Source organism: Erinaceus europaeus, chromosome 23 (assembly GCF_950295315.1).
Source record: "Erinaceus europaeus chromosome 23, mEriEur2.1, whole genome shotgun sequence".
Taxonomy (NCBI): domain Eukaryota; kingdom Metazoa; phylum Chordata; class Mammalia; order Eulipotyphla; family Erinaceidae; genus Erinaceus; species Erinaceus europaeus.
In genome coordinates, this window is record NC_080184.1 from 9,429,175 (window position 1) to 9,445,768 (window position 16,594).

The 16,594-nt window shown below is 40.4% G+C and overlaps 1 protein-coding gene across 3 annotated transcripts in view; it reads left to right on the forward strand.

The window, feature by feature from the left end:
- The window catches only part of LOC103125131 (zinc finger protein 709-like), a 209,802-nt gene that overhangs the window by 89,094 nt on the left and 104,114 nt on the right, over positions 1 to 16,594 (forward strand). The gene's annotated exons all lie outside the window — the stretch shown is intronic.

Sequence of the window (16,594 nt, forward strand, 5' to 3'; positions counted from 1 at the left end):
TAGCATGTGAGATGTTTGAACACTATAAACTTTTCTTCAGAGAAAATCACCGTACCTGTAAATTTGAGCTACAAGAAGTAATGACAAATGTTTCTCAAAAGATAACTGAGATCAGAGATGAGATGTCAGCCTATAGCTCCTCACTCAAGAGTCTGCTGAGTGATCTCACCAAGATGTCTGTGCAGACAGACCTGGGTCTCCTGCTGAAGGTGAGAAGCCTCCAGCAGCTGCAGAGCAGATATAGAGAGCTGAAGGCCCCAGAGGCCTTTTCCTACACCTTCCAGGGGACCCTCAGCCTTCCTTTATATTGTCTTGGTCTCCATAATATAAGCAAGTTTCAGGTGGCTTTGACACTAGATCCTAAGACTGCTCATTGCAACCTCATTATCAGTGAAGATAGAAAGAAAGCTCTGTTTGACAGTGAAATGACAGTCTCCAACAGTACTCTTAGGCCTGAGGCATTTTCCTCTCATACAGCTGTCTTGAGTTGTGAGGGTTTTGAAGCTGGCAGGCATTTTTGGATGGTGGAAATCAGAGGTTCAGGTGAATTCTCTTTAGGCGTCTGCAAAGAATCTTTCCCCAGGCAGGCTCTCGGACCACAGGCCTCAATGAATGACTGCTGGAAAAGCCAACAGCCAGTATGGACTCTCTTCAACTCAGACACAAAGAAAATGATCATTGGCATTTTCCTGGACTATGAACTAGGAGAGATTTGGTTTTATGATATCTCTGAGATGTGTCCCTTATGCACAATCACTGATTCCTTTACAGAGAAAGTCAGACCCTATTTTGCTGTAAAACCTTCTTCTTCATCAACGGTCATGACTATAATACAAATACAGAGCCCTTTGTACACCCTTGTAGCTCCTTGCTCTACTACCTAAGAGAGAACCTATTTAAAAATCCTTTGAGTGGTCCCGGATGTAACGCAGTGGATAAAGGCTGTGGACTCTCAAGCATGAGGTTCTGTGTTTTATCCCTGGGCAGCACATGGACCAGAGTGATGTCTGGCTCTTTCTCACTCCTCCTATGTTTCTCATGAATAAATAAATAAATAACATTTTTATCTAAAAAAAAAAAAAAACTTTGAGTTCATTGTTTGCAAAGTGTGATTTCTTGACCATCCCCTTTTGGTTTCCATCCTGTTCTCCACCTCTGAAATTGTTGTGAGCATGCCTGCTGGTCCCTGTAGGTATAACATAGTTTTATCCTGTAAATACTATGTGGCCCTCCTCCACATTAAACATGTAAGAAATAACCTGTTCCCTCCTCATGATTTTTTAAACTTAGTGTCCCATTGTACAAACAGAGTCATCTTCAATTCCAGAACATTCATTAGGTTCACCCATCTATAGAGCACAATGTCAAGAACTGCAGGGCCTTCCATGGAGTCTATTCTAATTCAAAGAAATCTACTTAGTTAATTCAAGAAGACTGACTCAGTGTCCACAAATCACACTTCTCTTTCACTTTACATTTCTTTTACTATACCTACCCCCAACTCCTATTACTTATTTATTGTAAAAATAGTGAGTTTTGTGATTCTGTTGGCCACAAGTGTATACTCTCATATTCCCCTCACATTTGGTTCTTTGGTTCAATCAATAACCCTTCTGCGGCACAAATGCCTATAGAATGAGAGAAGACAAAGAAAAATTTAGATTTCTTGGACACAATGTTTGTGTATGTGTGTGAGATTTAATATTGATTTACAAAATTATAAGAGAACTGTAGTACAAATCTATGCTGTTCCCACCACCAGAGTTCTGAATCCCCAATCCCTCAGTTGCAAGATATAGTAGTTCTCCTGAGATTATAGATAGAAAGCAACTATTATTATTAGAGCTGATGAGAATAGTGGTCTTGGGTGGAAAGAAGGTAGGAAGTCCATACTAGAGATGCTCCTAGGGGCCCATGACTATCACATTTTTTTTTAATTGCTTGGGTTTATAGCCATGATGGAGTTGGACAAAAATATTGCCTGATAAGATGGTGTCAGAGTAGAGAAAAGGGCTCGCAAGTTTGATTAAGACAATGAGTAGTTCCCATTCTTGAAAAAAAAAATAATAAAATTAACTGTTTACCTCATTCACATGATCCAGGATATATATATCTCACAATAGCCTGTGTAACCTCTAAGTCCCTATGGGTCTGAGCTCACATTTCATGACTACAAATGTGAACATTGAGATTGCACTCATTTCAGGACCACTCTTCCTTAAGTGGCAGGGCAGGATATTCCAGCCTCCCTTTGGAGACTGGAGAAATCCCCACCACTGTTGCTTTATGGTGAGGGGAAGGTTCTGTAAGGGTCCTCAAGAGGTCTTATGATGATGGTTCTGATAGAAGTGAACATTTACGGTGGAGAGAATGTTCCATTTGAGGTTTACGCCCATATTTGTGTGGGAATCCAAGATTACCTGATTAGGGCCCCAGATGATGGGATAGTGTGATATTGACCATAAAGTCCATTATAAATTGAGGCAGTCTCTCTTTTTAAAAATATTTATTTATTTTCCCTTTTATTGCCCTTGTTGTTTTATTATTGTAGTTATTATTATTGTTGTTATTAATGTTGCTGTTGTTGGATAGGACAGAGAGAAATTGAGCGAGGAGGAGAGACAGAGAGGGAGACAGAAAGATAGACACCTGCAGACCTGCACCACTGCTTGTGAAGCGACTCCTCTGCAGGTGGGGAGCTGGGGGCTCGAACCAGGATCCTGGTGCTAGTCCTTGTGTTTTGTGGCACGTGCGCTTAACCCACTCTGATACCGCCTGACTCCCTGGAAATTGCTTTCTTTTATCCAACTTTTATATCTCTCTTTACTTGCGACTTTAGATTTTCTCCTAGTTGTCTATGTGCTGAGTATCATTTTTTGTTCCCACCAGAACTTGGTCTTCTAAATCTGTCTTCTTTGAAACTTTCTGCTAGATTGACAAGCTTATTTGGTCAAAGTGTGATCCATTAGAGGATTATGATGCCTTCTTTATGCACTTCTACTAGGATTTCAGACATAATCGGTCTAAGTCTTATCACAGAGGGCTATAAAACACTTTTTATTTTGAAAAATATAATTGTCCCTGACTTATGGATACACATACACATACTCAGTACCCTAAACACTAGCCTATATCTAGTATCTGTAACCTTGTTAGATGATGTGCCATCTAAAGTGGAACTAGGTAGTACCCTGTGTTAGAAGAGATCTCACCAGATTTGAGTCACTAGGAGGTGGACATCTCAGACTCAGTGTCTCCGACAAGAGTTGAAAGTAAGAATTGAATACCATCAAAATGTGGCAAGACAGCACAAGTTTTGTTGATTTGGTTGAGGTCAACAGAGGTTAGGAATTATAGACATAGTCCTAGAGGTTCCAGAACTAGGTGAAATGAGGATCTTAAAAAAGATACAGGCAAAAAAAACAAAGATACAGGCATACTGTTGAATGTAAAACATTAATTCCCCAATAAAGAAATAATAATAAGATAGAGGGATTCTTGCTGTAGAGCAATGGGTTAAGTGCATGTGGCGCAAATTGCAAGGACTAGTCTGCGGATCCAGGTTCAAGCTCCTGTCTGCAGGGGAGTTGCTTCACAAGTAGTGAAGCCAGTCTGCAGGTGTCTCTCTTTCTCTCCCCCTCTCTGTTTTCCCCTCCTATCTTGATTTCTCTCTGTTCTATCCAACAAGGATGACATCAATATCAACAACATTAATAACTATAACAACAATGAAAAACAATAAGGGCAACAAAAGGGAAAATAAATAAATAAATAAACAAATGTCAGGAATAGGAATACTGGTACCAGATGAAGAAAACACAGCCCCCTCAACACAAGGGCTAAGACCTTAGATTCCTGAATACATTCCTGAACACATATGTTGTGACCAATGTCCAGACTTGGAGTGACATTCAATTGAACTTAGAATAATATTGAAGTGTGTACTTAGAATATATATGTGTGAGAATATTAAGTGTGAAAGTATTTCTTTGATATTGAAATGTTTAAATAAGTTGTAAATATCAAGATAAGTTGCTTAAGTGTAGAGTGTTGCAATATTGGCTAGAGTTAAAATGAATATTCAGGTGTGAGAATATTATTTAGAGCTTGAAATGTGAAAATATGTCAGAAATGTTAAAATAATTATGTGAGTGCTGAAACATTGTTAAAAATTAAAGTGCTAAAATACTTCTTGAGTTGAAAGCGACAAAGTACAGTGAAAGATAAAAGTTAGAACCTGGCGCCCAAGGCCTACTTAAGATAAAGTCCTGTGCAGAGCAAGCCTTATGCAGGCCCTGAGTTCTCTGAAATGCCCCTGCACCAGCATAAGATAAAGTCCTGTTCAAAGGGAGTCGGGCGGTAGCGCAGCGGGGTTAAGCGCAGGTGGCGCTAAGCACAAGGACCAGCGGAAGGATCCTGGTTCGAGCCCCCGGCTCCTACCTGTAGGGGAGTCACTTCACAGGCAGTGAAGCAGGTCTACAGGTGTCTGTCTTTCTCTCCCCCTCTGTGTCTTCCCATCCTCTCTCCATTTCTCTCTGTCCTATCCAACAACAATGACAATAATAACTACAAAAAAAAAAAACAAAAAAAAACAAGGGCAACAAAAAGAATAAATAAATAAATAAAATTTTTTTAAAAGTCCTGTTCAAAGCAAGCCTTGCAGCCTGATAAATTTTAGACCTACATATCAGGAAGACCCCAATCCTCATTGGCTGGAAGTGATCTAATCCACACCCTAGCCAGCTCAGGGATAAAAGCCCAGGACTTTGAACATGGTTCCAACTTTTGAACTGCATGCTAGTCTGTAAATTCAGAAGCTCCCATCCAGCATATCCCGTGGCAATCAACACACCAGCGGTCATGAAAGTATCTGCAGATTCCCAGACTAGACCCAGAAAAGGACCCAGACCAGAACTCAGACGAGGACTCAGACCAGAACCAGGACCCGGACCAGCTCTCTGCCCAGACCAGCACCTTGACCTGAGACACCAGACACTCTGCCCAGATTGGTTTTCTGATCTGAGGACATCATTTACCTGCACACCTATCTGTCCTGTACTAGGAGGTGTCATTTTGTTGCCATTGTTGCTTTATTGTTGCAATTATTATTGTGGTCTGTCTTCGTTGTTGGATAGGATAGAGAGAAGTGGAAAGAGGAGGGGAAGACAGAGAGGAGGAGAGAAAGACACCTGCAGATCTACTTCACTGCTTGTGAAGCGACTCCACTGAAGGTGGGGAACAGAAGGTCTCGTTCTGGGATCCTTCCCTGGTCCTTGCACTTTGCGCCATGTGTGTTTAAACCGCTGTGCTACTGCCTGACTCCTCCCATGCTAGATTTTTTTAATAACATTTACTATAAAGAAATGAAACTAAATTTAAACCCTGAACTAGAAGATGATTTTAGTCAATTTGATGGAGGTCTGATTAGTTACAGACTAAAGGCATGACGCTGTATGTATAAAATCTCTGTACTTGAATGCTACAGAGTGATACTGTATTTCAACATGATAGCTACTCCTACTTATCACTCCATGTCTTATTCCAGTTCTTTTAAAAACGCCTGCCTGATATCATTTAGGTTTCTGCCCAACAGGTTTCTGTTCACCCCTACACTACTATTCCTCTGTCAGAGATGGAGTGTTTTACAGACCTGGACCCATTTAAATATGGCGATTGGAAAGAGGGAGATGTCGGGAAATTGTGAGGATGTGGTTGAGCCTGGCAGGTCTTGAACCTGAGGGGTGTGTCCAATCCTGTTCGTCTCTCTCTCAAGATGAGAGAGGTTGAGCAAGGAGGTACAGTAGAACCCCAAAGGTGTGCCTTCTCCTATCAGATTCCCTGCCTCACAAAGCACCTCACATTTCTGATACTATGCCATTATATAAAAAGAAAGGGGGAGATGTTGGTCATTATGCCAGGTCCCCTGCATTGCTCGATGCTTTGGTCTATTTACATAATCATTGTATTGCCTGAGACCTGCCCTGCCTGCAAGGTATTGGTTTAATCCCCACTAGATAGATGGAAGCTTGCTACTTTTGAGCTGCTTTCTTCTCTCCACCTCCTCTCCTACCCATTTCTTTTACCATCCTGCCACTTCTGCTTCAGAAAATATAAAGGCATTTTTCTCTGATCAATAAAGGCATTGCATTGCGTTCCCACTCAGCCAAGGGTTCCTGGTTCCTCTCTGGCAACACTGAGTAAGCAGGAGTCCAGGTTGGCTCCAGTTGAGTTCTCTCCAACCCAGAGAGCAAGTGCCCAGGAAAAAACACCCTCAGACTAGCCCAGCACAGGAGTTTCCAACATCTGTCCCATCATTACTATTTCTGGACACACACACTCAACCAGCCCTTCTCAGCTTACTCAATGCCAAGGCAGGAGACCGGCTCTCAGGCACTAAAATTTGTCTTGTGCTTATCCAGAGGGGGTGCTATCCATAGGATGGAGAGTCTATGTTGAGAAGTTAACAAGAGAGTAAGAACCAATAGCTGGAGTTTTGTTGGTTTCATGCCAACAGGTGTGTTTTAGTGTTATCTCCTCAGCCTCTGGACTCCAAACAGAAAGCACTACAGGAAATAATCCTTTGTGGCATTCAAATATTATATTATGGAACATCAGGTAAAAAGTCAAGTTCCCAAGAAAACTGTACATCCAGGCAGCTGGCTCTATAATCAAGAGCAGACTTCCTTGTATGAGGTCCCAGGCTCCATCTAAGGATCCTGTGCCTTAGAGCTGCTGCGATCTCTCTGACTCCTTTGCTTAACATAGAAACAATTTTGAGCAAGAATGAACACAGGCCCAATGTGGAAATGTCATATCCCCAAGATTGTATTAACAAAGTAGAACCTGGTACACCTCCCCTTTCCGTGATGTCTAGATTCAGAGCTGCTGGGCGGTTTGGTGCAGAGTGCAGAGAAGCTTCATGCCTCAGGAAGACTTTCTGTCTTTTGGGGGGAGAGCTTGAACTGCCTTACAAAGTCCATAATTTTAAGGACAAGAGTTGTCAATGCATCACACATTTACTCTGGGACAGTGCTCAGTTTTTGATTCTGTTACTGACAGGAGAGATTATAACTGTGTTCATAGCTTGTGGCATGAAAACTGTTTGCATACCTATTATGGTGCCTTCACAAACATGCAATGCCATAATGAATGAACACCTGGTACGATGTGTTTTTTTTTATTACAAACCACTTAGATAAAGACGATTTTAACATATGTTATTAGTCATTTAAAAGAGACAGAAAGGGGGGTCAAGTGGTAGTGGACTGTGTTTAATCACACATGGCTCAAATGGCAAGGACCAGTGGGCATAAGCATCCTGGTTCCAGCCCCCGGATCAGCCCCACTTGCGGGGGGGGGGGGTCACTTCTGAAGAAGTGAAGCAGATCTACAGATGTCTATCTTTTTCTCCCCCTCTGTCTTCTCCTCCTCTCTTGACTTCTCTGTGTGCTATCCAACAATGACAGCAATAATAACAATAAACAAGGGCAAGCAAAGGGAAAAACAGCCTCCAGGAGCAGTGGATTCCTAGTGCAGGCACCGAGTGTCAGGGATAGCCCTAGAGAGAAAAAAAAATGGCCTCTGGGAGCAGTGGATTCGTATTGCTGATACTAAGCCCCAGCGATAACCTTGGAGGAAGAGGAGAGAGAAAGAGAGGGAGAAGGAGAGGGAGAGGGAGAGGGAGAGGGAGAGGGAGAGGGAGAGGGAGAGGGAGAGGAGAGGGAGAGGAACACTGCTTAGCTCTGGGTGATAGTAAAACTCAGGATTGAACTAGGACTTTGGAACTTCAGCAAGGAAATTCCTTTACATAAACATGATGATGTCTTCTAAGCCCTAGGTAGTTTCTATTTTTAAAATTTTATTTATTTAATTTGTTTACCAGAGCACTGCTCAGCCTTGGCTTATGGTCATGTGGAGTATTGAACCTGGGACTTCGGAGCCTCAGGCATTAGAGTCTCTTGGCATAACCATTATGCCATTTAACCCCACCTTGTATTTTTTTCAAATAGGTTTGCTTCTTTTTGGCGCATCTTTTACTTCTCAGGGCTATAGAACAAGAAATGTCAAAGTCAAGATGTTGTTGCATGTTGTCATAGCTAATAAGTCTTTATTTTGTAACAGTTTCTTTTTCTTTCCTTCTTTTGATGAAGAAAATTGAGAGGGAAATAGAGATTGAGAGTGAGATAGAGAGGGAGATAAATGGAGAGAGATACCCATGGCACCGCTATACTGCTCACAAAGCTTCACCCCTTGCAGGTAGAAGTTGGAGATTTAACCCAGGTTCTTGTGCATGGTATCACGTATGTTCATCTAGGTGAGCCACCACTAGACAAATGAGGGTGGTGGAAGTGGGATAGGGATAGATTTATAAATCCTTTAGTCACTGCCCTAGAGTGAACATGGAGGCCAGAGCTAAAGACCCAAGGGCTTCAGGTAGCAGGCAGTGACCAAGAATCCCAGTTGTATTTAGCTTAGATGCTGCAATATATGCTTAGATGCTGAGAACATATGTTTTTCTGGAAAACAGACAGGAGAAGCATTTAAACTATGTGTTGCAGCTTCAGTGCATGGAGAGCATGCAACTAGAGTGCACAAGGTGATGGGACAAACCCTGCTGATAGCTCTCTGTGGAAGTGAGGCTTCTAGCCAGCACATTTCTTTTTTTATTATTATTAATGTTTTACATTCAACAGTAAATACAATAGTTTGTACATACATAACATTCCCCAGTTTCCCATTTAACAATACAACCCCCATTATGTCATTTATCATCCTTCATGGACCTGTATTCTCCCCACCCACCCACCTCAGAGTCTTTTACTTTGGTGAGATATGCCAATTCCATTTCAGGTTCTACTTGTGTTTTCTTTTCTGATCTTGTTTTTCACCTTCTGCCTGAGAGTGAGATCATCCCATATTCATCCTTCTGTTTCTGACTTATTTCACTCAACATGATTTTTTCAAGGTCCATCCAAGATTGGCTGAAAACGGTGAAGTCACCATTTTTTACAGCTGAGTAGTATTCCTTTGTGTATATATACCACAACTTGCTCAGCCACTCATCTGTTGTTGGACACCTGGGTTGCTTCCAGGTTTTGGCTACTACAAATTGGCCAGCATACTTCTGATGGGGACTTCATGGAGTTGTTTTAGGTGAACAAGAAATCAGAAAAATACCTCAGTTGGATATGAACCCACTTTGCTCTGCACATAGCACAGATTCAAGCCCTTCTCCATCATAATTGAAGGAAGCCTTGAAGCTGTGGTTCAGTTTATTTCCATCTCTGCCTTTGTCTCTATATCTGCAAAAATTAGCTTGGAACAGCCTACTAAAAACTGTACTAAAAAGTGAATTATTGGCAATTCCCTCTCACCTTCAGATAAACATATCTAGGAATTGCCATTTTTAAGAAAGTTGGAGGAAATGAAGCTGTTCTCTAGACATAGTTACATGTATTTTTAAAATTATTGTAATTTTTGTTCTATTCCCTTAAAGAAACATGGTAGGACTTTGATGGATATTGCATTAAATTTGTATATGGCTCTGGGTAGAATATTCATTTTGAGGATATTAATTCTTCCAATCCATGAGCATGGTATATCTTTCCATTTCTAGTATAATTTTCAATTTCTTTGAATAGCAACTCATAGTTTTCAGTATACAAATTTTTCAATTCTTTGGTCAGGTTTATTCCTAGATAGTTTATTGATTTTTCCAAGACAGTGAATGGGAGTGATTTCTGGATATCTTCTTCTCTGGACTTAGTGTTTGCATCAAGACATGCTGATTTTTGTACATTGGTTTTGTAGCCTGAGATTTTGCTATATTGCCTAATAATTTCCAGTAGCTTTCTGCTCGATTCTTTAGGTCTTTCTATGTAAACTATCATATTATCTGCAAATATTGAGAGTTTTACTTCTTCCCTTCCAATCTGTATTCTTTTGATTCCTTTCTCTTGCCTGATTGCTGTGGCAAGAATTTACAATATGTTGAGGAGTAATGGTGATATTGGATGGCCCTGTTTAGTCCTCGATCTAAGAGGGAATACTTTCAACTTCTATCCATTTAGTACAATGTTGGCTGTAGGGCTGATCTATATGGACTCCACTATCATAAGGGATTTTCCATCTATTTCCATTTGTTTAGTGTTTTGAGAATGAATGTGTGTTGGATTTTGTCAAAAGCCTTCTCTGCATCTATGGATATAGTCGTGGTTTTTGGATGTTCATAGAAGCTTCACATGATTATTTTAGATGTCTGTTGTGATATCTCCTTTATCACTTACAATTCTGATTATCTGAGTATGCTCATTTTTTGTGAGTCTGGCTAAGGTTTTGAAAATTTTGTTTAATTTTTCAAAGAACTAACATTTGGCTTCATTGATCTTTTGTATTGTTCTCTTATTTTCAATGTTGTTTATTTCAGCTCTTAGTTTAGTGATTTCAGTCCTTTTGGTTGCTTTAGGGTTCCTTTGCTCCTCTTCTTCTAAGTCTTTAAGGAGTGCAGTCAGGTCATTTACTTGAGTTTTTTCTTGTTTTCTAATGTTTGCTTGTATGGCTGTGAGTTTCCCTCTAAGTACTGTATTAGCTCTGACCCAAATATTTTGATAGCACCTGCCTTCAATTTCATTCTATTCTAGGAACATTTGAATTCTTAAATGAGTTCCTCTTTATTTTTTTTTAATTTTTTTTATTTAAGAAAGGATTAATTAACAAAACCATAGGGTATGAGGGGTACAACTCCACACAATTCCCACCGCCCAATCTCCATATCCCACCCCCTCCCCTGATAGCTTTCCCATTCTCTATCCCTCTGGGAGCATGGACCCAGGGTCATTGAGGGTTGCAGAAGGTAGAAGGTCTGGCTTCTGTAATTGCTTCCCCGCTGAACATGGGCGTTGACTGGTCGGTCCATACTCCCAGTCTGCCTCTCTCTTTCCCTAGTAGGGTGGGTCTCTGGGGAAGCTGAGCTCCAGGACACATTGGTGGGGTCTTCAATCCAGGGAAGCCTGGCTAGCATCCTGATGGCATCTGGAACCTGATGACTGAAAAGAGAGTTAACATACAAAGCCAAACAAATTGTTGAGCAATCATGGACCCAAAGCTTGGAATAGTGGAGAGGAAGTGTTAGGGAGGGTACTCACTGCAAACTCTAGTGTACTTCTGCTTTCTTATTTTGGTGCCATACTCCAAACTCAGTCAATTTCTGCTTTGCGTTTCTACTTTTTTTTTTTTTTACATGCATAACATTCCCCAGATTCCCATTTAACAATACAACCCCCACTATTTCATTCATCATTTTTCATGGACCTGTATTCTCCCCACCCACCCACCCACCCCAGAGTCTTTTACTTTGGTGTAATACTCCAATTCCACTTCAGGTTCGACTTGTGTTTTCTTTTCTAATCTTGTTTTTCAACTTCGGCCTGAGAGTGAGATCATCCCGTATTCATCCTTCTGTTTCTGACTTATTTCACTCAACATGATTTTTTCAAGGTCCATCCAAGATCGGCTGAAAACGGTGAAGTCACCATTTTTTTACAGCTGAGTAGTATTCCATTGTGTATATAGACCACAACTTGCTCAGCCACTCATCTGTTGTTGGACACCTGGGTTGCTTCCAGGTTTTGGCTATTACAAATTGTGCTGCCAAGAACATATGTGTACACAGATCTTTTTGGATGGATGTGTTGGGTTCCTTAGGATATATCCCCAGGAGGGGAATTGCAGGGTCATAGGGTAGGTCCATTTCTAGCCTTCTGAGAGTTCTCCAGACTGTTCTCCACAGAGGTTGGACCAATTGACATTCCCACCAGCAGTGCAGGAGGGTTCCTTTGACCCCACACCCTCTCCAGCATTTGCTGCCGTTACCTTTTCTGATGTGTGACATTCTCACAGGAGTGAAGTGATATCTCATTGTTGTCTTGATTTGCATTTCTCTGACAATTAGAGACTTGGAGCATTTTTTCATGTGTTTCTCGGCCTTTTGGATCTCTTCTGTGGTGAATATTCTGTCCAAGTCCTCCCCCCATTTTTGGATGGGGTTATTTGTTGTCTTGTTGTTGAGTCTGGCAAGCTCTTTATATATGTTGCTTATTAAACTCTTGTCTGATGTATGGCATGTAAAGATCTTCTCCCATTCTGTGAGGGGTCTCTTGATTTGGGTAGTGGTTTGCTGTGAAGAAGCTTTTTAATTTGATGTAGTCCCATAGGTTTATACTTGCCTTAGTCTTCCTTGTAATTGGATTCGTTTCATTGAAAATGTCTTTAAAATTTATGCGGAAAAAAGTTCTGCCAATATTTTCCTCTAAGTATCTGATAGTTTCTGGTCTAACATCTAAGTCCTTGATCCACTTGGAATTTACTTTTGTATTTGGTGAAATACAGTGATTCAGTTTCATTCTTCTGCATGTTTCAACCCATTGTTTCCAACACCATTTGTTGAAGAGACTCTGCTTTCCCCATGTAATAGTCTGGGCCCCTTTGTCAAAGATTAGATGTCCATACGTGTGGGGCCTCATTTCTGGGCTCTCAATTCTATTCCACTGGTCAGTGTGTCTGTTCATGTTCCAGTACCAAGCAGTTTTGATGACAACGGCTCTATAATACAGTTTGAGATCTGGGAAAATGAGTTCCTCTTTAACTCAGCAATTATTAAAGTATGTTGTTGAGTTTCCGAATTTTGTGACTTTTAGTAATTATTTTGTTTTTTGTTTTGTGTTATCTTTACTTCACTGTTGTCTGAGATGATGCTTGTTATTATTTCAATGCTCTTTAATTTGTTGATACTGTCTTTGTGGCCTAACTTGTGGTCTATACTTGAGGATGTGCTGTGTGGATTTGAAAAGATTGTATATTCTAGTTTCTTGAAGTGAAGAGCTCTGAAATTGTTCTGGAGGTCTAGTCTATCCATCTCTTGTTTCTTTGTTGGTTCTCTCTTAGTTGATCTAAGTGTAAGAGTGGGGTGTTCAAGTTTCCTACTACTATTGTATCTCTCTTGTTGTATTTTTTGCCCCACTACACCAGGGACTCTTACAACTGAGGTCACAAGCCTCAAAATACAACAACAAAGGTGGTGATTGATCCAGTTCAACCAAAATCAGTTAGCTATGAAAACTCTCTCAACTAAAAACAAAATAAACAAACAGAAAAAATACAAAGTAGATGCAGACTATTACATAAATCAACTATTAGACATATATTTAGGAGATTGCGGGAAGCAAGAGAAATTAAAAGAAAAGAAAGAGAGAGATAAAGAAAGAAAAACCTTACCACGGCAGACTTCTTATACAAGATAGATCACAAATAGGCACAAGTGAATACAGTCAATACAGGAGCAAATGCTAATATTTTTCAAATCAGAGAGAAGAAAATTAAAAAAGGAGAAAAGAGAGACAGTAAAGAATAATAAAAAATAAAAAATGCTACTACCACAATAGAGAGCACAACCAATCACCAGTAAAGGCAATGAGCCTACAACAAAGGCTACTTTTGGTCAAAGGAATAAGAAAAGAAAATGAAATAACAGCAATGAAAAAACAAACAAGCAAACACATGAAACAAACCCAAACAAACAAACAAATAAAAGATACGACACCTAAAGATTAGTCTGCAGTCCAAACTATTCAAAAGCAGCATAAACTAAAGTTTTTCACTTTGCAAGTGGTGAAGCAGGACTCCAGGTGACTCTTAGTTTCTCTACCTCAATACCTCCCCTTCCCCTCTAGATTTCTGGTTGTCTCTATCCAATAAATAAAAATAAAGATAATCAAAATTTCCAAGTTCAAGACCCAAGATTGTGCCAGAGTGATGCTCTGGATGTTTCTTTCACTACTAAATAACTAAATATGATACATATAAATAAAATAAAGAAATTCATTTTCCTCATAAAATATACCCATAGTGGATATATGAGAACATACCAACAATGATTCCAGTTTGGGAGGGCTTATACCATTGTTAAGTGTCTTCTTATCCTTACCTGTGGTATGATTGTACATTTATGTAGTTAGTTTGAACTCTCACTAAGCATTTCTGATTTAGTAACTATTCCTTAGTTGCTGGATTCCTTCCAAGCAAGTTTACATCTGGATTGCTTCCATGTTCATTATTTTTTTACTGTTTTATTTATTAATGAGAAAGATAGGAGGATAGAGAGAAAGAACAAGCCATAATTCTAGAACATGTGCTGCTGGGAATCCAACTCAGGACCTCATGCTTCAGAGTTCAATGCCTTATCCACTGAGACACCTCTGGGACCATATCTCCCATGCTAATTAAAATATTTACTGTTCCTGCTGTATAGTGGTTATTGATGTGTGGTAAACAATAAAATTGTTAAAATTACACTGAATGCCTAGAAACTGCTGTTGGGGTGTTTGTAAAGATCAAAGATTCAAGAGATTTCATCCTCTGTTCTCAGTTCATGAAGTGGTTGTATTAGCCTGCATTTGTTTGTTTGCTGGCACTTCCAGTTCACAGATGAACATTAATTTGTCATTCCCATCCTCCAGCCTACTGTGGACTAAAAGAGAATGATCACACTCACTGTTGATTAGAGAGATCTATGCTCTGGACACCTGCTTACTCAGCCGCTACACAGGTTTGAAATTAGCATAGTTTCCTATTGTGAAGATGCCATGCAGTCAAATCTCACAGGAAGCCCACCTTGTGCTTTTTTAGTTTCTGAAGGAGGAAGCAGTGAGTAACTAGACATCGGGACCTCTCCATTGCAGAGCTGGGCAGGACAAAGAGATCCCTTTCTAAGTCTCTGTGTTTGTGGTGCTCACACAACAGGCAGTGTGGAATGGGCAGAGACTACTTGTTTCTCAACCAGCAGCTTCTCAGATGACTCCTTTCAAGGGAGGAATTGTGTCTCTTCAGCCCACCTACTCACACTATGTGTAACTGAAGCCCAAAACACCTGGATGGTTTAAACTCTATAAGGAGAAGTCAGATGCTCCCTCTTAGCATTTCAGTCCTTTTTCTTTCTCTTGATTAAATTTTGAAGTTTTATTTGAATCACATCATTGAAGTGACTCATTCTGTCAATACCACCGATAGGGAGGGAGCAGACATTGCCTGCCACTTTCCTTATGGTGTAAATGACACTGGATCACCCAAGAATTTTTTTTCTTCTTTAAATATAAATCTCTGAATTTCTTCTTGATCATTAAAGGAAAATAGATGGACTAAGAATATGCTGAGAAAATATCTAATCAACACAAAGATTCATGACAGTGACCTGGTCCAATCAACTGACAGAACAGAATAGAGCAGGACAACTGACAGGAATAAGTTAGCAACATTTACACATGGGATATATTTGGACTCAATTTAACAAACAAAATCTTTTTAAATATATGTTTTTTTTTTCCTCCAAGGTTATCACTGGGGCTTGGTGCTACCACTACGAATCCACTACACCTAGAGCTAATTTATTCTGGTTTTTTTGGGGGGAAGGGTAGATAAGGATAGTGAGAAATTGAGAGTGAAATACACGTTTTCTTTTTCTTTCTTTTAAATATTTATTCACTTTTATTACCCTTGTTGTTTTACTGTTGTAGTTATTATTGTTGTTGTTGTTGATGCCATTGTTGTTGGATAGGACAGAGAGAAATGGAGAGGGGAAGGGAAGACAGACAGTGGGAGAGAAAGATAGACACCTGCAGACCTGCTTCACAGCCTGTGAAGTGACTAACCTGCAGGTGGGGAGCCGGGGGCTCGAACCGGGATCCTTATGCCGGTCCTTGCACTTAGTGCCACATACGCTTAACTTACTACGCTACATCCTGACTCGCCTCATGAATCTTTTATTGTGCTTTTTCTTCTTCTGTTAGTGTCCAGGCTACCTAATTTTATGTGAATCCTCCAAGTTTCTTTCAAAATAAGGCAAAAGTAATTGTAATGGAAAATATCACTTTCGAGTAAAATATGTATCTCATCACATTTATTTCTCATCTATTGTCTGCTATATACATACATTTACTTATTTATTCGCCTCCAGGGTTATTACTGGGGCTTGGTGCCTGCACTATGGTTGAGAGTCCAGTGCTTTATCCGCTGCGCCACCCCCAGGACCAGGTGCCTGCACTATGGTTGAGAATCCAGTGCTTTATCCGCTGCGCCACCCCCAGGACCAGGTGCCTGCACTATGAATCCACTGCTTGCAGGCTATTTTTTTCCCTTTCTATAGCCTTTGTTGTTTTATCATTGTTGTGGTTATTATTATTGTTGTTATTGCTGTCATTGTTAGATAGGACAGAAATCAAGAGTGGGGGGGGACAGAGAGGGAGATAGACACCTGCAGACCTGCTTCATTGCCTGTGAAGCAGCCCCCCTGCAGGTGGGGAGTTGGAGGCTGGAACCTGGGTCCTTAGCTGGTTCTTGGGCTTTGTGCCATGCATGCTTAACCCACTGTGCTACTGCCCTGCCCCTTATACATATATCTAAACAGAGCACTGTTCAGCTATGGTTTATGGTGGTCTCTTGGATTAAATGATATTTTTTATGTTCCATTTTTTTAAAATATCAAATCCAGTGGTCCAGGAGGTGGCACGGTGGATAAAGCACTGGATTCTCAAACATGAGGTCA